Raw genomic sequence first — 22000 nt, forward strand, 5'->3', positions numbered from 1 at the left:
CTATGTCTGCATCTCCATTGCTGCCCTATAAATAGGTTTATCAGTACCATCTTTCTAGATTCCATATATATGTGTTATTATAGGATATTTGTTTTTATGTTTCTGACTTACTTCACTCTGTATAATATGCTCTAGGTTCATCCACCTCATTAGAACTAATTCAAATGTGTTTTGTTTTATGGCTGAGCAGTATTCCATTTTACATATGTACAACAGCTTCTTTATCCATTCATCTGTTAATGGACATCTGGGTTGGTATTCATGTCCTAGCTATTATAAATAGTGCTGCAATGAATATTGAGGTATATGTGTCTTTTTAAAGTTTGGTTTCCTCAGGGTATATGCCTAGAAGTGGTGTTGCTGGGCCCTATGGTAGTTCTGTACTCAATATGCCAGCAAACTGGAAAACTTAGCAGTGGCCACAGGGCTGGAAAAAGTCAGTTTTCATTCCAATCCCAAAGAAGCACAATGCCAAAGAATGTTCAAACTACCACACAATTGCACTCACTTCACATGCTAGCAAATAATGCTCAAAATTCTCCAAGCTAGGCTTCAATAACATGTGAACTGAGAAATTCCAGATGTTCAAACTAGATTTAGAAAAGGCAGGGGAACCAGAGATCAAATTGCCAATATCCATTGGATCATAGAAAAAGCAAGAGAATTCCAGAAAAACATCTACTTCTGCTTCACTGACTATGCTAAAGCCTTTGACTGTGTGGATCACAACAAACTGTGGAAAATTCTTCAAGAGATGGGAATACCAGACCACCTTACCTACCTCCTGAGAAACCTGTATGCAGATCAAGGAGCAACAGTTAGAGCCAGACATGGATCAACAGACTGGTTCAAAATTGGGAAAGGAATCACCCTGCTTATTTAACTTATATGCAAAGTACATCATGTGAAATGCTGGGCTGGATGAAGCACAAGCTGGAATCAAGATTGCCAGGAGAAATATCAATAACCTCAGATATGCAGATGACATCATGTTTATGGCAGAAAATGAAGAGAAACTAAAGAGCCTCTTATGCATGTGAAAGAGAAGAGTGAAAAAGCTGGCTTAAAACTCAACATTCAAAAAATGAAAATCATGGCATCTGATCCCATCACTTCATGGCAAATAAATGGGGAAACAATGGAAACAGTCACAGACTTTCTTTTCTTGGGCTCCAAAATCACTGCAGATGATGACTTCAGTCATGAAATTAAAAGATACTTGCTCATTGGAAGAAAAGCTATGACAAACCTAGACAGTGTTTTAAAAAGCAGAGATGTTACTTTGCCAACAAAGACCCATATAGCTATGGATTTTCCAGTAGTCATGTATGGATGTGAGAGTTGGACCATAAAGAAGGCTGAGCACTGAAGAATTGATGCTTTTGAACTGGAGAAGACTCTTGAGAGTCCCCTGGACTGCAAGGCAATCAAACCAGTCAATTCTAAAGGAAATCAATCCTAAATTTTCATTGGAAGGACTGATGCTGAAGCTGAAACTCCAATACTTTGGCCACCTGATGGGAAGAGCTGACTCATTAGAAAAGACCCTAATGCTGGGAAAGATTGAAGGCAGGAGGAGAAGGGGATAAGAGAGGATGAGATGGTTGGATGGCATCACCAACTCAATGGACATGAGTTTGAGCAAGCTCCAGGAGATGGTGAAGGACAGGGAAGCCTGGCTGCAGTCCATGGGGTCTCAAAGAGTTGGATATGACTGAGCAACTGAACAACAACAACAACAAAAGGTAGTTTTATTCCTAGTTTTTTAAGGACTCTCCATACTCTCTTCTATAGTGGCTGTATCAATTTACATTCCCACCAATAGTGCAAGAGCATTCTGTTTTCTCTACACCCTCTCCAGCACTTGTTGTGACACAGATTTTTTAAAGTCTGATTTTGTTTGCTGGCCTCTTTTGGAAAGTCCCATTAACTACTAACATCTTTGAAACAGTAAAGATTTGCTTTGTCCAACAGAACTTTGATCGGAAGAAGAACCTTCATGTGTGAAGTATCTGTGATACTTGGCAGCACATCCAGCTTTCTTACGTTGTTGGAGAACACTATGCCTCACATCACTATGACTCGATTTCCATCTTACTGTGCATTAGCTTCAAATATTCAATAAGTAATCTGGAAAGGAGTTGTATCAATCCCTTTAGGCTAGGTTATGATGCAATAACAAATGATCCCAGTAGTCTAACAATGAAAAAAATTATTTCTTGTTCATGTTGTGTGTTCATTGTGTACTGGTTGCTGCCTTGTTTCATCTTTTTCATTCATCATTTCATTCATCATTCATGCAGGAATAGGCCCTAACTGGGACATGGTGATGTCATAGCAGGAGGAAAGAGCAATGGTAGAAAATGATAATTCTTGTAGCTTCTGCTCAGAATTGGCACATATCCCATATGTTAACACTCCATGGGGCAATGCAAGTCAGTAGCCAAGCCAGATGTCAGTGGGGGCAGAGATGTATATTCTTCCCTATAGGCCCCACAGGCAGGGGCACTGAACATTCTGAACAATAGCATAATGTACCACAAGACTCTGTCTTTGCCACTGAAGTCATGAACTTCCTCACATTTAGGGACTTGGCCTTGAATCGCTACCTTTTCAAGAGATTTTTAGCAAGAAATGGAAGAAGAATATAAAGTGAAAGAGTTGAAGAGACCAAAATGTCAGATGACTCTAATAACTGATTTGTTGAGGAGCTGTGGTGGGTGGCAAATTATAAGGAAAAGGCAAGAATCAAGAATGGCTTCTAGGACTCTAGGAGTGATAAGTGATAATGCCAACTATTGAGACAGAGAACGGAGAAGGACAGGAGGTTTAGAAGAAGAAAGGGCAGGTTTTATTTTGTGTTTGTTTCTGCTTTGTTTAGATAGAGAACAGAACTTTATAACTTCTTAGAGCTGTCCCCTGAAAATCCACTTTGTTGGTCCTATCACACTCTTCTCTTGTTTTAGGGAGTAGCAAATTTTATTTTTGACCCAATAAACATGAGGTGTCTTTGGAACATGCATGTAGAAACATGCAGGAGACAGGTTAACTATGAATGTGCTCCCAAAAGAGTACTGAGCTAGAAACAAAGATTTGAAATTCAATTACATATAAGTAGTAATAAGTAATAGCTATTATGATGATACTTATTGAACATTTACTATGTCAGGCAATGTGAGAAGTAATTTACATACATTTTCTTACTTAATGTTCATCATATCTCTAGTCTGTGTAGCTTGTCTTCACTGTGTAGATAAGGATAAGGATATGAAATCTAAAGAAGCTTAAAAAAGCAAACAAAACTTCGCCAAAGTCTCACAGCTAGGAATTTGTAGAAAGCACCCAAGAACTTTATCTCCATAACCCACATTTCAACTGATTATGCTCTTAGTTGGAACCACGACAGCAAATGAGAACATCCAGGCACTATAGAAAGAGAGAAAAGATAAGAACAGTGGGTCAAGGGTAGGACACTGAAGAATATGAATATTCAAGGCTTGGGGGAAGATCCCTTAGAGAAGGAACAAGTAGGAGGAAACCAGAAGAGTACGTCTGAGTAGCCAAGTGCGTAGAGAGTGACAATGAAAAGAGAGTGTCTAACAGGGGCAGCGACTTCAGCATACTTGAAGAGCAGGGCTGGGAAAGGTCCTCGGGTGTTGACAATTAGGCCTAGTTCCTGACAATATCTCTCTAGAAGCATCTATAACCAGCCATATTCCCCACCAAGAACCCCAGGAGTAAAACACGAACCATAGGTGGCTGGTCATGTGCTAACTTTTTGAAACACCAGCCTATTGTTGGTTCATTCTCTTTGAGCTCTGCTTCCAGAGACGGCCTTGACTTTTTGACCTATTTGAGTAGGTCTGTGTTTCTGGGTCTTGGTGACCTGGCTCTTGGACTCTGTACCTGTGTGTATGTGTCTGAGGTTCTGGCCTATTCTCTCAGTTTAGGAAACCCAGCCTTACACCACATGCCTACTGTGGTTACTACGTACTCTCAACTCCTGACCTGAGCAAATAAGTTTGGACACAGTCCCTCAATCCACAAGGCTGTGTCTTCTGCTAATTTTCTGCACCTCGGCTTCCGGAATTGAAATGAGGAATGTGGTTTCACGTGGTGGCTGCGGTGGCTTCTCTGTTGTTATTGTTCTTTAGTCACTAAGTCATGTCCGACTCTTTGTGACCCCATGGACTGCAGCCCTCCAAGCTCCTCTGTCCATAGGATTTTCCAGGCAAGAACAGTAGAGTGGGTTACCATTTCCTTCTCCAGGTGATCTTCCTGACCCAGGGATTAAACCTGCGTCTCCTGCATTGGCAGGCAGATTCTTTATCATCTGAAGCCACGGAAGCCCTATCTGCTCTGTTGCTGCTGCTGCTGCTGCTAAGTCACTTCAGTCATGTCTGACTCTGTGCGACCCCATAGACAGCAGCCTATGAGGCTCCCCCGTCCCTGGGATTCTCCAGGCAAGAACACTGGAGTGGGTTGCCATTTCCTTCTCCAATGCATGAAAGTGAAAAGTGAAAGTGAAGATGCTCAGTCGTGTCCGACTCTTTGCGACCCCATGGACTGCAGCCCACCAGGCTCCTCCATCCATGGGATTTTCCAGGCAAGATTACTAGAGTGGATTGCCATTTCCTTCTCCGTATCTGCTCTGTAGATGTGGCTAATTACTGACAATAGGGCTGCTAGCTTTGAGATCACAGGTTGTTGGTCAGACCTTGCCAAGCCTCACAATACCCTGTTGGCTGTTTGTCTTCAGGTGAGTCCTCCCAGTTGCTGTGATATTAAAATCCAGCTCTAATAGTTTATGGAGATATGAGAGTTATACTTGGAGACAGAGGACACTGATGTGAATGGGACTTCTCATGTCCGCCAAGAAAGCAGGATGCTGAACAGTTGTTCAACTGTAGCCAGGAAGGCCCCAGTATGGGCACCACTGGGACTTTCTCACAGCCATGACATGACTGGTCCATGAAATGGCCAACTTCAACCATAGTGTAGATGAGTATACAGACCTCCTCCACTTCCAGGGACCTGTATAGAGTGAACTGGTATTAGAGGGCTCCTCTGAGGTAAGGGTGGAGAAAGCACCCCACTCCAGTACTCTTGCCTGGAAAATCCCGAGCCTGGTGGGCTGCAGTCCATGGGGTCATGAAGAGTAGGACACGACTGAGCGTCTTCACTTTCACTTTTCACTTTCATGCATTGGAGAATAAAATGGCAACCCATTTCAGTGTTCTTGCCTGGAGAATCTCAGGGACAGGGGCGCCTGGTGGGCTGCCGTCTATGGGGTCACACAGAGTCGGACACGACTGAAGCGACTTAGCAGCTGAGGTAAGGGCACCAGAATCCTCTAGTATCTCTGCTCTTTATATTCAGCTGTAGGCATGTATCCAGCAGACTTCCCTGACTACAACCCCTCAGTGAGGGTTATTGGATTTATTGAATAAAAATATAGGACGCCCAGTTAAATTTGAATTTCAGATAAACAACAGATAAGACATTCAGAATATACTTATACTAAGAAATTATTCATCATTTATTTGAAATTCAAATTCAGCAAGGTGTCCACCACAACCCCATAACCTGAGACTCAGTAGGAATTCCTAGGCCTTCAGATCCATTGGTCTCCACTTGCCCCAAGAAGGCAGTGGGGCACTTTGTGAAGAAGAGAAGCAGAGAACTAGGTCTGTGCTAGAACTATTGGGGTCTTGATCCTATCTGGTCCCCTTATGCTCCTGGGGCAGCTCTGTGCCTGAAAACCCATGAAATTAGACCTTCTGAATGCCTATGATTTTGTTTGCCTTCCATCATCTGTATTTGGAAGATCAAGAGTGAAAGATGGGGTTTTAGAAGTGTCTAGACCTGGCAACCCACTCCAGTATCCTTGCCTGGAGAACTCCGTGGACAGAGAAGCCTGGTGGGCTGCAGTTAATGGTGTCTCAGAGTCATACATGACTGAGCAACTAACACTTCACTTCAGACAGCTTGTAGAGACCGTGATCTGTGGCAGCACCCAGTGATCGGTATCCTGCATGACTTTCCAGGGGATGGTTTTGCATTTCCTGGACAATGTCCTAATAAACCCTTGAACATGTCCACACATACCCTACCCAACTGTGCATCATATAATCCGCAATCCAGCAATTCTGGATTACTTGAAGCATCAGCACCTCCAAAACAGCCTCCAGACAACTCCAGTTTGCTGTAGCCAGGTGTCTATCATTGTGTAGTAAGAGGCCATGGTCACTTGACATAGACATTCCAAATGAGGTTTGATAGCATTTTGCCCTTTTCTGTGCAACTGACCTAGTAATGACCTCCTAAAAAAGAGAAGGAAGTTGGCCTAAGTGCCGAGCTGGACAATTTTTCATGCAACTCAGGACTCCCTTCACCTTTGCCCCATTATAGCACTAGCTGGCACTTACCCTTCTACACTGAATTTATTAATACAGGACCTTAACTGTATCAGTACATTTAATGTTTATAATAACCCTATGAGGAATATGCTGTTACTATTCCTGTTTTACAGATGAGGGAACTGAGGCAGAGAGACTAAGTAATTCCCCTAAGGTCACATAGGTTAAAAAATTACTAAGAGGTAAAAGCTGGGATTTGAATGTGGGCATTCTAGCTCCAGATTCTATCCTCTTAACCTGTGTGGCAGCCCCCAGCTTGGACCCGTCTTAGTTCAACCTAACACTGTTGCACTGGTGCTGTTAACATCGGTGCTTCTGATCCAGCAGGGCCCTGTTCTGTCCTCCATTATCCCCAAGGAGAATGGCTTGCTGTGAAGATGTCTTCAAGGCCTTGGGGGTCTAATGCATGATAGTGAGCTCAGTCTACAGTAGCCTGAAACAGCCTGGAAGCTTAGCTCATGCTATGCCAAGTGGCTTGCCTTATTTTAAGAGCCTTGGGTGCTCCATTGGCTGCACACTCAGCAACAGAACCACAGGGCAATGGTCTATGTTGTAAGCCTGAATACAAGGGGTAGAAGAGACATCCAACCTTGGAAGAGCCTGACTTGAGTATTTCACAGTCATTCAGCCCAAATTACCTTTCAGACATCTACCTGTGTTCCTAATCCAGATCCAGGGCCTCTTAGGTGCAACTCAGAGAGGTATGAAATACTAGGAAGACCTCTATCTGAGTAGGGTGTTCACATCCTGCTGAGAAGGATGCAGCCTCAGATCAACCACCCACCTGCTCCTCTACCAAAACAAAATCTGTGGCCCTCTCCAACATGATGTGTTCTGATACACTACCACAATCACTTTGCCAACAAAGGTCTGGATAGTCAAAGCTATGGTTTTTCCAGTAGTCATGTATGGATGTGAGAGTTGGACCATAAAGAAGGCTGAGAACCAAAGAATTGATACTTTCCAACTGTGGTACTGGTGAAGATTCTTGAGAGTCCCTTGAACTGCAAGGAGATCAAACCAGTCAATCCGGAAGGAAATCAACCCTGAATCTTCATTGGAAGGACTGATGCTTAAGCTGAAGCTCCAATACTTTGGCCACCTGATGTGAAGAGCTGACTCATTGGAAAAGATCCTGATGCTGGCAAAGATTGACAGCAAGAGGAGAAGCGGGTGACAGAGAATGAGATGGTTGGATGGTATCACTCACTCAATGGATATGAGTTTGAGCAAACTGCAGGAGATGGTGAAGGACAGGGGAGCCTGGTGTGCTGCAGTGCATGGGTTTTCAAAGAGTCGGACACGACTTAGTGGCTGAACAGCAACAACCATGATCACCTGGACCTCAAGTAAAGATGACCTGGGCTCCCTAAAAAGTAGTGATGACTCCTTCAGATCTGCATTCACCTCCAGGACCCCACCTCTGGGCCTTCCATCTCTGGTCTGTCCCTCTTGGCCTGTCATTACTCTGTCCTGGAAGTAACAGGTTTATAAAGAAGGCATGCTTCCCTCCCTGCATTGCTCCTCCCTCCACTGCAGCCATTTACTCCCTGGTGGGTAAAAGAGAGTTTCTATTTGCACAGTCTGTTAAAACGCTGCTTTCTAACCAGAGCCCTTGGGACTATCAAGTCCACATCCACCAGCCTGCTGTTCCTGAATGGATGACAAGAGTAGTGCTTAGGGAATACCTGCATTCTTCCACTGCTCGCTGGCTAGCGTCATTGCTGCAGATTTTGCTTTCAGAAATTATTGACTCCTTCTTTCAGAACTGCTTTTCTCTCCAACAATATTTTTCATCCTTATCACTTTTCTTGTACTCCTTCTTCCTTGCATTACTGATACTCTTGCAGCTAGAGAGTATCTGAGAAGGTATGTACCAACTCGAAGGAATCTTGATGAGTATACCAAGTTCTGTCTGGAAGTAGCCTTCAGAATGAAGAGTTGACTATGGGATGCCATCTCGTTCTCCCCTAGCACATTCATTCTACCTACCTAGTGAAAGCTGAGGATTGAGGGTAATAATAACACCACCAGCAGTGAGATCTGTCCTTTCTTAAATTCTCACTATGGGTCAGGTACTGTGCTAATTGCTTTGTGTATATTTTCTCACTTAATCCTCACAACAATGCAATAAAGAGGATACTATTTAACTTCCAATTTACAGCTGAGAAAACTGACTTGCCAAAGATCACATAATGAGTAAGTAGTAGAGCCAAATTTCATGTTAATTTAAAGCCTGGGCATTCAGCCACCTTGCTGTCATTGTCATATATCAGCTAACTTCCTCCATGCCCAGTCTCCCAGCTTCTTCTATTCTTTTCTCTACTCCTAAATCTCCAGCCACAACCTCAGTGATGAGGGGGAATAAACAAGAGAGGTATTCCCAAGAGGAAGTAGACTAATTATTACATCAAGACTGACCTCACTAACTGGACCACGGGAAAGAGTGAGGGCACAAGGAATGTTTTAATTTAGCCCTTTGAAACAGAGATCCTACTTAAAGCAATGAGGGATTTGTTATAATTACTTTCCTGTTTCATTCACTGATGGAGCCCAAACACCTAGAACCATGCTTAGCTGATAAAAGTGTTAGTCACTCAGTCATGTCTGACTCTTTAAGACCCTGTGGACTGTAACCCACAAGGCTTCTCTGTCTAAGGACTTCTCCAGGCAAGAGTACTGGAGTGGGTTGTCATTCCCTTCTCCAGGGGATATTCCCAACCCAGGGATCAAAGCCAGGTCTCCTGCATTGCAGGCAGGTTCTTTACCGTCTGAGCCACCAGGAGGGAAGCCTAGTAGTAGATGCTCAACAAATACTAGCATGGAATTCAGGAAATTGGGGTTGGTCCAACGAAGAACACAGGAGTCCTAGGAAATCTGACTGGTGGGAAAGTGGCTTTTAGTGGAACCAGATGACAGAGTCTACAGAACAGTGGCACACTACCTCCCAGCTACTCTTCAGGTTTGCTTCTTTTTTTCCTATTCCAACCAATAAATTCTGTTTACCCTTCATGTATTTTTTCTACCTTGTGATTGCTGCTTATTCATAAATCCTGCTTTCCTATCATATAGTTCTGCTTCCTCATAGATTTGGCTTATGTGACCCTCCACAGCCATCACTCCATCATATGTCATTCTTTCAACTCCAGTCTCCAAGAGCACCTGCCCCTTTATCTCCGCATTTCCCAGGTTGAATCCCAGAAGGAAGCTGATTGGCCAAACTCATCTCTTCCATCCAAGCCCTGATTTTTGGAGGGGCAGGCCTAATATCAGGGGCCAGTTCCTGGTCCAATCAGGAGCCATCCCTGGGTAGAGAACAATCTTGCTCTGCTTCTCAGAGCAGGGGGGCTGTGGGTGGGGCAGTTTCATCTTGAAGAGGAAGTTGGGTGTGGCAGGCACTTTGTTGACATATCCAGTATAGGAGTGCTCCTGGGAGCCCATCTCTCATCTCTGAAAAGTAACTTTGTAAGTTACAACTGTTCATCAGGCATTCCCAGGAACACCAGGTAAATGCAGCTGGTAACTTGCTAAGTTTGGAATTCCACTTGGCCTGCAATCTCTTTGCACTCTTTCTTCTGGGACTGCATTGGTGTGCCACCTATTACCTCTTTGGAGTTGGCTTTTTTTGGACTCTTTTCTACTTAGGTGAGTTGGCTTCTGAATAGACTGCTTGATTCTTGGACAAGGTAAGTGTTTGGATTCAACTTTGGTTCTGAATCATGCTTTCAACTTGGATGAAATGGCCCCCCCACCCTGCTCCTTTGCCCCCTGCTTTCTACTCAGATTCCCTCTGTTCCAAGTTATCATGTGCCTGAGGGTGCTTCCCTTTCCCAGTCCCCCAACATATTCCTGAGGGAATGACAGTAAGAAATAGTTGGTGGCTTCAGTGAAAGCAATTTTAGAGGAATGGTTTGGGTAGAAACCAGATAAAAGCAAGTTGAGGAAGTGGAAATAGCAAGAATAGACTACTCTTCTGAGATGAAAAGGAGGGGAAGAAATCATCTACATATCAAGATTTGTGCTTTTTTTTTAACTTAAGAGTTTGCTTGTGATTATACAATACCTAATTTTGTAAAACATTTTGAAAAAATAAAAGTTATAAAGAATAAATATATAGTTCCCTGTAATCCAGCTACCTACATAATTATGATAGTTAACTCATTTTTGAGCACCTACTAAACAGAAGAATTGTTTTAATCACTTGATTAACAGTATTTCTATTACTATGTAATATAAAGTCCTAGCTAGGCCAGAATTAAGACAGATATATCTGTGATATAGAGTAAGACAATATCCTTTCCTCTCAAGAAATAATTGGCATCCATTGGTGTACAAGGGGGCTAAGGGTTTGCTGGGGGAAAACTCAAATTCTGGCTTCAGAAGGGTTTGGGTTGTGCATAGACATGTCTGGGATAGTCCCAGAGGTAGACAGTGGTGGGCAGGTACAGTGGGGCCCCTAGGGAGAGCACAGCCTGTTGAGGAAGGGGTCTGCAATAGTTAAGACTGGCCTTGAGTCCTGCAAGGCCATGGCCAGTCTGCCTGTTAGGCAGCAGGGCCCAACTCAGTTTCCTCATGTGTGTCTGTCTTTCCAGAAGAAAACAAAGAGAGGCCTCTGTGTAATAGAAAGAGCCATTTTATGAAACTCTGAAATGCCCTGGGGCCTATCACCCAGTGGGTAAGGGTGTAGCATCCAGGAAAAGAGCTTTTCCTTTCTTGTTTTGAGAGAGGATGCTGACAGGTATCACAGGGGCTAGCCAGCCCTAGATGTCCCACAAAACCAGCACCACGGGGCCAGCTCTAGCGGCAGAAAATGTTTTTGTTTAATTCACAGCAAGGTAACACTAGCTGACTTTAGTGAGTTCAGTAATACTTTACCTTGAGCATTAATGCTGAAAAATGGACTCTCTTACTTCCTGTTTTTCAGAAGCATCGTTGACTGGGGGAACAATGCAGGGCTCCGAATGAGGCATGGGTGTGGGCTTCTAGCTCACCCTGGTGCTAGCAGAGCCTGTGTCATGGTGTTAGGCTAAGTGAACTGGAACAATCATGATGGCGTAACTGATTCAAGAACGCAGGTAAGAGTTGCTCACTAATGACTCAACAACACGTTTTTCAATGACGGTATTTGCACAAACAGCACCTTCCTGCCCTGAATAAAAACAAGCTCCCCACCCCCTAGTACCACCCCCCAAATTTCTCTCCACAGCATTTACCAGGATTTCATGTACCATAATTTTGCTTATTTCTTCCTCTTTTTAAAAAGTTGTCTTTTTCCTACTGTAGAATGTAAGCCCATGGAAGTAGTGTCCAGGTCTATGGGTCTATTGCTGTGTACCCAGAGCCTAGATCAGCGGTTGGCACAGAACACTCAGTGGTCACTGGGCTCATCCATTTCGTAAGTTTCTGAAATCTCTGGGGAAGGATGAGAACCATTAAGATTTTTAATTAGCATCTGGATTTGTAGCCTGGAGGAACCTAGAATATGTGCTTGCGTTTATAATAACCCTATGAAGTCCATACTATAATATGCCTATTTTACAGAAGAAACTGGGGATTAGAGCAAAAGCAACTTGCCCCAAGCCTCGTCGATGATAAGAGCCAAGGTCAGAATAAACTGGTCTAGTAAGTAAGTAAGGAAGAAGACTGTGTAGAAGGTGTTGCCAAAGCTGAGGCAACAGCTAACAAAAGCCATAACTGATACGGTAGAAATGCGAACAGGAAAAAAGAGATGGAAAGGAAAGAAGCTGTGAAGACTGATTAGAAACATGGGCACAGAATTCAATGCACTGCTAGAAGTAGCCTATAAAAATTAAATGGGAAAAGAGAGATTTCTTCTAAGAGGGAGGTAACTTCATTTCCTTTCAGGGAAAAATAGAGAAATAAACAGGCAAGTAAATGTAAGTCTTTGCAGCTTTGAGCATATTTACAGTAAAATTAGGAGACAAAGAGATGCAGGCTTGATCCCCGGGTCGGGAAGATCCCCTGGAGGAGGGTATAGTAAGCCACTCTAGTATTCTTGCCGGGAGAATCCCATGGACAGAGGGAGCCTGGTGGGCTACGGTCCATAGGTCACAAAGAGTCAGATACAACTGAAGCAACTTAGCAAGCACACATGCATGATAAAATTATATTAATGTGGATTTCATACTTGGATTTTAATTGGGAAACAGATGAGAGTAAAATACCTTATGGAGAAGGAGTCAAAGTTGTATCTTTACATGGAGAAGACTCTGGCAATAGTGTCCAAGGAACGAGTCAAGGAGTACAAAGACTTGGGGAGAAGGGATTCTTCTTCTTCTTTTTTTTTTTAAGATTATTTATTTATTTATTAGCTGCACTGGGTCTTTGTTGCTGCTTGCAGGCTTTCTCTAATTGTGGTGAGCAGGGGCTACTCTTCGTTGCATTGCACGGGCTTCTTATCGCAGTGGCTTCTCCTGTTGTGGAGCAAGAGCTCTAGGGTGTGACGGCTTCAGTAGTTGTGACTCAAGGGTTCATTTGCCCCACAGCATGTGGACTCTTCTGGAACCAGGGATAAAATCCATGTCTCTTGTACTGGCAGCTGGATTCTTTACCACTGGACCACCAGGGAAGTCCGAGAGGGGATTCTAACATTTTAGGACCCAGGGATTGTTGTGGTTCCCTGGTGACTCAGAAGATAAAGAATCTGCCTCCAATGCAGGAGCCTGGGTTCAATCCCTGGGTCAGGAAAATTGCCTGGAGAAGGGAATGGCTTCCCACTCCAGTATCCTTGCCTGGACAATTCCATGGACAGAGGAGCCTGGCAGGATACTGTCCATGGGGTCACAAAGAGTCAGACGCAAGTGAACTACGAACACTTTCACTTTCAGGGGGTTGTTAATCAGAAGTCCCTGGGCAATGTAAAAGATCCCTGAAACAGGCCTTTGGTTAGGGAAAAAAACTATAGGATCCAGGTGACAAAGTCAGGCCACCTCCACCTTTCCCTCACCCCTGACCCATCAGCTGGTATTGCAGACTATGCTGTGATTCTTCCAGGGGTTCTGGAAGGGGAACCGCAGATGACTGGATCAGAACGGCCAGCTAGGATGGTCAGTCACACATGGTGAGAGGCAGGTAGGGAAACTGGGAAGTAATACATACAAGAAGTGTCAGAAGGCAACATCCATCCCAAACCACACTGGATACTGGCTCTGGGGGTGGTAGTGTATTTGTTCACTCAATCAATATTTACTGAGTATTCTTTATGTGCCAGGCTCTGTGCCAGGCACTGGGCTAAGTGCTGGGAGTCGAGCTCCTAATAAACTATTTCCTTGTTTCTCCCCTCTCTTCTGGAGAAAGAACTGGAATGACATCGGGCTCTCACTGGCACAAGGACTGGGCAATGGCTGCATCTGCAAGAGGCAGACTGTGGCTTGAGCAGAGCAGTCAGGTTGGGGACGACACGGCCTGGCTGATACAACTCTTAGATTGTCCTGGAAATTTCTGTTTATTTTCTATGCTCAACTTAGTATTATTTATTTATGGTTGATAAGCAAATTAACGACTTTATAGTGTCTTATAAGTCATTTCTATATATACAGTTATGACATTTTCTTGTGGAGGGGAGGGACTTTCAATTTTCAATCTTAAAAGCAGCAATGTGCCTAAATTACTGGGCCTGATAATCGTCTAAAACAAGTGTAGCAGCAGCAAATAGGGGAAAGGGCATGATTCATCACCTCTTTATTATACGGCCAAACCGAAGTCACAGCGGGGAAGCCACAGTAGAGTGTAGGGATTTTAAATCACTGCAAGGGTAGAGGTCAGTGCATAGATAATCTGGAGAGATGATCCCACCCAAAACCCTTTAAGACTCTACATTTGGTAACCACTTGACTCATAAGGGCAGCCTGGCAATGAACTTCCCAAGTTAGGGTGTTCACCCATTTCACCCTGCGAGTGTGCCTACAAGTTTACTCCTATTTTCCATGGTCCAAGAAGGGAATTGAAGGAACAGAGCTAGTGAAATCAACAACCTAGTTCCTTGACTTATTAAATAGAATAGAGATGAATACTCAAACAATTATTTGACATTGTGGAATGTGTTTTCCCTAGTAACAGTGTTGTACATACTCATACGGAGAAGGCAGTGGCACCCCACTCCAGTACTCTTGCCTGGAAAATCCTATGGATGGAGGAGCCTGGTAGGCTGCAGTCCATGGGGTCGCTGAGGGTCGGACATGACTGAGCGACTTCACTTTCACTTTTCACTTTCATGCATTGGAGAAGGAAATGGCAACCCACTCCAGTATCCTTGCCTGGAGAATCCCAGGGACAGGGGAGCCTGGTGGGCTGCCGTCTATGGGGTCACACAGAGTCGGACACGACTGAAGTGACTTAGCAGCAGCAGCACATACTCATAAGATTTATGTAATAGTCTATTTCAATCACTCTCCTATACAGGCTACAGACTCTTACACAGCATGTAGCCAGTGTCTTTTGTGTACCTGAAACTCAAATTATATGAATTAAAAGATAATTATACCAGTAGAAAAAGAGGAAAGAATAGTAAAAGAAGCAAGAGGAGGAACCAAAATGAAAGTTCAGTTTTAAATCATATTTAATTATGGAAAAATGATTATAGGCATGGGTTCTAACTGAAAAGATTTCAATCCCTGCTCTAAGATAAACAACAAAGATTCCAGGAGACTGATGTTTAGGAGCTCCTTTTAAAAGTTTCTAGATCTGTGGTCTGTATCATTTTAAGTCTCAGTCCTGTAAGCATGAACGCTAAGTCACTTCAGTTGTGTCTGACTCTTTGCAACCCCATGGACTATAGCCCACCCAGCTCCTCCGTCCATGGGATTCTCCAGGCAAGAATACTGGAGTGGGTTGCCGTGCACTTCTCCAAGGGATCTTCCCCACCCAGAGATAGAAGCTGCATCTTCTTACATCTCCTGCCTTAGCAGGCTGCTTGTTTACCACTAGCGCCACCTGGGAAGCCAAGTCTTAGTCCTACACCCCCTTAAAAATTTAGGCCATCCATTGCTACAAAGAATTTTAAAGCAGAATCAATCAGTATACTTCAACTTCACGTTTATTAAGTGCCTATTCTATGTCAGGCAGTTTTCTACACATTTAATATGTATTAACTTATTCAAATTCCATCAAACTCTATGAGGTAGGTACCATTATTGTTTCTATTTTACCTAGGAGGGAATAGGGGCACAGAGAAATAGCTTGTCCAAGATCTCACAGGTAGTGGGTGACAATCCGCAGTCCTGCCCAGACAGTCTGAGCCACACCGGTAGCCAGCGTATGCTACCTTAGCTCTGCAGACTTTGTTTTCCCAGTATACATCTCCAAGTAAATGGTTTGTCCAAACAGCTCTTAGATGTTTAAATGTTTGGCACCTGTTTGTTGCATGATTACCTACTACCCTTCAAAATTCATTAACGTTGTTTCTAAAAGCCACATGCTTAGTTTTTTAAACCATCTTTTGCTGTCTTTTTTTTCCACAAGAGATAATTGTTTGGATAATAACCTTTTAAGAAACAAAAAAAGTATAGAATTACTTTTGTGAGGGAAAAATGGTAGCAGGCCATTCTTACATGAGCTGAGGGTCAGCATCTCAGATATTTTTTGTTTTTACTGAAGTATAGTTGATTTTTTGGGCTTCCCAGTGGCTCAGGAATAAAGAATCCAAGTGCAATGCAGGAGAGGCAGATTCGATTCCTGGGTCAGGAAGATGCACTAGAGGAGGGTATGGCAACCCACTCCAATATTCTCGCCTGGAGAATCCCCATGGACAGAGGAGCCTAGCGAGCTACAGTCCATGGGGTCACAAAGAGTTGGACACAACTGAGTGACTAAGCACGACACAGAGCACAGCATTTTAGTAGCCCTTATCATGCTGTTTTCTCCAGCTTCTGCTAGGACTATGATGAGGAGGAGAAACTCATCTGGCATGATGTTTCTCCTTCCCATTATTATTTCTTGCAAGGGTATTAAAAGAAAGCTATTTGAAAATCTCACTTTGGTGATGAGGAAAGGAACAATAAGTACAACCCTGTATACTGGGAATTTTTCTAGAATTATTTTGACTTTCTTCATGAGATGAAAGAGAAGCTAAAGTTACACTGTAAATTGTTTAAGTTTCAGACAGTGCTGTTTGGTTTGAAACTTGCTGTGAATTTTACAACTTTCTTTAGAACTTTGGTAACCTGGCCAGGGCACTTTTTTGGTTCCTCAAGATTATTAATCTTATACCCCCAAATATATTTCATATGTAGTTTGACAAATGACAATTAGATGCTCTTCATGGGTTTGGGGTAAATGAGCCAATGAAAATAAGCCCCTGCTTAAATGACAGTGTCAGGGAGATGGACCAGTCAGGGACGGTCCCACTTCTTCCCACGTATAGGAGGGCTGAGAGGTCAACAAAGGGGCACTGTAAGAGGGTGAGCCCCTCTCTGGAGGTGGGACTGCTGCACCATACACCTTGTGTGTTTGGCTATATTCTGAACCCCAAACACACTCTGCTGGGTTAGTCTCTAAGAACAAGCAACTGAAAACAGGGCCCTTGCTCAGCTAAGTCAAAGCCCAAGGAATCACTAGCATCACAGGCTACGCCCGCCCACCTGGAGCATAAGAGTGTCCGTGAAAGAATAAGGGAAGGGTGGTGTCACCACTGTCTTTCTCTTCATGTCCACCCACTAATAAACAGGCCTCATTTCCTCGTCTAAAGATTTGCTCTAAAGAAGGCATGACTCAACTGAAGCATCTTCAAATTACCGTGGCTGGTTTACAAACCATCCTGTAAAACTATGCCCTGGCACAAATTTATCAGCTGCTTTACAATAAAAGGAAACCCAGGCACATTGCTTATTATGAGAATGTGCTCAGAGTGAGAATTTTATTTTATGAATAGATAGTACATTAAGAAATTAGATAATTTATATATTTGAGTTCAATACTAGAGAGTGAATCATTTATTAGGAAAAGGCTAATAAGACATTAAACTTAAAAATTTAGAAACAAAATCTCTGATGAATTAAATTTAAATAATTGTATCCCAATATCAATGGAGAAAGACCACAGTAGAGAAGAAAACTGAGGAAGTTTGTTTTAAATTAAGAAAAACGTCTGGGTAAAAGATAGTAAAATTGTATTATCAGCAAAAAAAAAAAAAAAAAAGAGTTGAAGAGAGTTTAAGGTATAGTCTTCCCTTTTTAAGATTTTTTTTTAATGTGGACCATTTTTAAACTCTTTATTGAATTTATTACAATACTATTTCTGTTTTGTGTTTTGGTTTCTTGGCTACAAGACCTGTGGGATCTTAGCTCCCTGACCAGGGATTAAACCTGCATCTCCTGCAATGGAAGGCAAAGTCTTAACCACTGGACAAGGAAAGTCCCTGAAGGTTATAGTCTTATAAAGAAAAATCAAATACTGTGAAGGCTAACAAAAGTCCTTGTCTTTTCCCCCCCTTTGGTTAATAGAATTGGCTTTGTGATAGAGATCCTGAATTTTAACTTCTGGTAATCAGGCTAGTAGTACACTGATGAAGCAGCAATGTCAGAGCATATTCTACCAAGTCAAAGGTATATTAAAATTATGAAAGGGCCATCAGGAACCTGATAAAGCTTTGTGTATCCTGCTGAGCTAATAGACAGACAACTAATTTAAGATGGATAAAACTGTTGGGTCTCTCAAGCTTCTAATGGTTTCCAAATGTATTTGTCTTATCACTTAGAGGCTTTTAATAATAATAATCTAAGTTCTGTGTATTTTCCTTTAAAAAAGGAATAAACATTTGGGCAGTATTGTATTGTAACAAATTCAATAAAGACTTTGAATTTGAGGAGACAACTCTGTACCCCTTCAGCACAAAGAACCTATCCTTTTACTGTGTGAACAACATAACCAGAATCATGGCTCACTATTCAGAGTGGTTTATATAACCTTTGGGTCAACTTGTGCTTCATGGTGCAATAAACTCTTGACACCTCTATAAACCAGAGGCAGATTTGTTGTTCGTATTCCCAAATATTGACTGCAAGCTTTGAAAAAAAAAAAAAAAGGATCCTCCCTTATAGAATTACAGAATGTTAGAGCAAAAGAGAACTGAAAGATGATCTTGAATAAACCACCATGTTATAGATGAAGAAAGTGAAGCAGAGAGTGACCTGCTGATGTCTCATCATGGGACACAGCCTGGCTCAGAGCTCGGTTCCCCTGACTCTTAGACCCACACTCTGGCACCAGTGTCGTGTAGCCTCTCTCTTATTGCTTGATGAATGAGTGTGTTGGGCATCAGGAATAGATCCATACTCTGGCACCAGTATAATGTAGCCTATCTCTTATTGCTTGATGAATGAGTGTGTTGGGCATCAGGAAGATAAAAATGAAAGAGATATACTCGACATCAACAAGCTCAAAATCTAATAGGGAAAATAGATTTTTGACAGACTATCCCACTACCAAAAAGCTTTATGTTATACTCTGTACACTATTGCTAGAATGATCTTGCTAAAAATATAACTTGCAGTTATATTTCTGCAGTGGACAAAACCCTGCAGTGGCTCCTCATTGCTTTTAAGGAAAATCTTCCTCTTTGTTCTCTGACCTCTTGTCTCACTGTATCTTTGCTGATACCCCGGGGGAGCCATAGAGAACCAGTTGCTTTTCTCAAAACATGACCTGCTGCTTCATCCTGTCAGGCCTTTGCTTATGCTCTCCTATGCCTGGAATCCCCTCCTTTCGTCACCTGTTAGGAGGGTTGTCTTTTTTATAAGACACTTCCTTAGGTTTCTCTCCTCCAGGCTCCAGTCTCACAGGTAGAGGTGGACACGCCTTCCTTTGTTTATTGTTCACCGTGCCCTGCCTATACTTCTCCTATAGCACCTGTAGTACTTTGTAATGTTGATTTCTTAAAAATAAATAAATGTATTTTCTGCTTATACTCATGTCTTTATGAATTAGAGGTAAGCTCCTTGATGGCAGTACCATCTTCTTTGTACCTTTAGAGTATAACTCAGCACCTCGCTCATTAGACTCCATTGAATCAACTGCCATAGAGGCTCCCTACAAAGTGCTATAGGCTTCCCTCATAGCTCCATCGGTAAAGAATCTGCCTGCCATGACCTGGGTTTGATTCCTGGGTCAGGAAGATCCTCTGGAGAAGGAAATGGCAACCTACTCCAGTATTCTTGCCTGGAGAATCCCGTGGACAGAGGAGCCTGACAGGTTATGGTCCATGGGATGGCAAGAGTCAGACATAATTTAGTGACTAATGGAAGGAGCAGGGACCAGTGCTTGGAGAGTGCCCCAGAATACACCAAGTGTTAGATGATTAGTAACCCATCAGAAGGCATCAGAGGATGAGATGGCTGGATGGCATCACCGATGCAATGGACATGAACTTGGCAAACTTCAGGAGATGGTGAGGGACAGGGAGGCCTGGTGTGCTGCAGTCCATAGGGTCACAAAGAGTCGGACGTGACAGGCAACTGAATGACGACCCATCTAGGTAGAGGGGCAGGGGCTGGCTCATACCTGGTGGCAAGAATAGAATGCAGAGGTCTGAGAAATGGTAGAAATGGTGGCAAGTTTGAAAAATGTTTGGTTTTTGTTGTCATTTAACTAGAAGAGTCTATAAATAAAGTCAGTCAAGGCTTGTGTGTGAAAGTCCTGGTAATCTATTAAAAGAAAAACATTTGATTGTGTTATAAAGAGCTAAAGAAAGAAGAATTGCAAAGGTTAGTATTCAAGAGTATGAATGATTAGATCTGCCTGTCAAAAGAAAGAGCAATGAAGCAACTGAGCGGCAGCTTGCACTAGAGATGGACAAGACTGGGAGCTGAGCCCTGGGAAGGCATTGCTGACCTGAGGGTCCAGAGAACTGAGACTGATCTTGGTGAGAAGGGATGAGAGCCTGAAGTGAGGCAGTGGAGATGCAGAAAAAGAGAGTTATTGGAAAAACACAGCAGTGGTGGAATGATGGATGGCGACTGACTGAAGATGAGGAATGAGGAAAAGGGAGGAATCATGAATGATTCCAAGCACGTATCTTGAATGTTTAAGTGAATAGCAGTGTCCTGATATGAAATGCAGGAAGGAGAGGTTTCTGAGGTCTAACACTGAGTGTGTGATGGTTGTAAGATACTTACATGAGTAAGCTGAGAAAGCAGTTGGAATTAGGTATCTCATGCTCAGGAAGGCACTTAGGTCATGAGTACATGGAGATGATAACTGAGTCCATAGGGGAGGATGAGAGCATCATGTGAGAGTGAGGGAAGAAGGTCCAAGATGAGGCCCTTGGGAAAGGAGGAGAGAGTGGAGGAAGAGACAACAATGACTAAATTGCATAAAATATAGAAGTAAGAACAAACCCAATGTAGAGTCATGGAAGCCATTGAAAAAGAAAGTTTATTTACAGAAAAGATAGAGTTAATGGTGTCAAAGCAAAGAAAGGGCAAAGATGAGGATTGAAAAAAAAAAAGTCCTAGGAAAAAAGCCCTGTAATATAAGGCTGCAAACATACTCATTGGGGGCTGGAGGACGTCCAGAATAAGCCAGGTCCAGTGTTCAGCCAATGAATCAGAGACAAAGGCTTCTTCTGTTTCCTAGTCCCATCCAGTCCTTAAGCCTCGGGTTAGCTTAAGCTATGATTTATGCTAAATAGCTTCATCTATTTAGGGCTAGTGAAATTGAGGGGGTTGGATTATCTCTGGCAAGAACTTGATAAAGAATTGAGGGACTCTAACATTAATTTTCATTTGCCTGAGTTGAGACTGGGATAAGGAGGTAGCTGACTAAAGAAATCTTTTTAAAAAATGAAAAAGAGGGGGAAAATAAGAAGCATTTACTATTTAAAAAACTGACCTGCCAAATAGTCTTATACATCTTCATTCTCCTGCCTCCACATAGTCTAGGGTCTATTTATAGGAAAACTATAAGCTAGCATGGCCAATATAGGCATCAGTGGGCCAGCAAAAATGCAATCACTATATAATTTGTTTCAAATTCCTCAAAACTCTTTTACTAAGGGACTCATTAAGTGAGGGAATTCAACTTGTGTTCTATGGGCAGGGTTGAAATTGAGGGTACAGAAACTGAGAGGCAGCACTTTTAAACTTTCAGAGCAAATTAAGAATGCTATGACATACACACGGGTCATCAGTTAACTTGGGTCACTGAGCAGGGTATGGACAAGTTTGTGGGTTGCAGAATTCACACAGCGAGTCACGTGGGGCCTGAACTATGCCCTAGTCCAATGCAGGAGGACCAGGTAGCAGACCACAATAGCTTGAAAGTTTTTAAAAAACAAACAAACAAAAATGTACACCCATGGCTGATTCATGTCAATATATGGCAAAAACCACCACAATATTGTAAAGTAATTAGCCTCCAATTAAAATAAATAAATTAATTAGAAAAAAACACAGATAATTCGAAAAGCATAGATTCAGATCACAACCCATTTGTAAGTTAAGATTGCCAATAGTTTGGGACAAGCTACTTGACAGACTGCCTGAGCATACCCCAAAAATCTGGCTATAAAGTGAGAGAAAATTGGAAATCTGTGTAGAAGATATGAATTTGTGATGGAAATGTCCAAA

This window comes from Bubalus kerabau, chromosome 6, assembly GCF_029407905.1.
Source record: "Bubalus kerabau isolate K-KA32 ecotype Philippines breed swamp buffalo chromosome 6, PCC_UOA_SB_1v2, whole genome shotgun sequence".
NCBI classification, from domain to species: domain Eukaryota; kingdom Metazoa; phylum Chordata; class Mammalia; order Artiodactyla; family Bovidae; genus Bubalus; species Bubalus kerabau.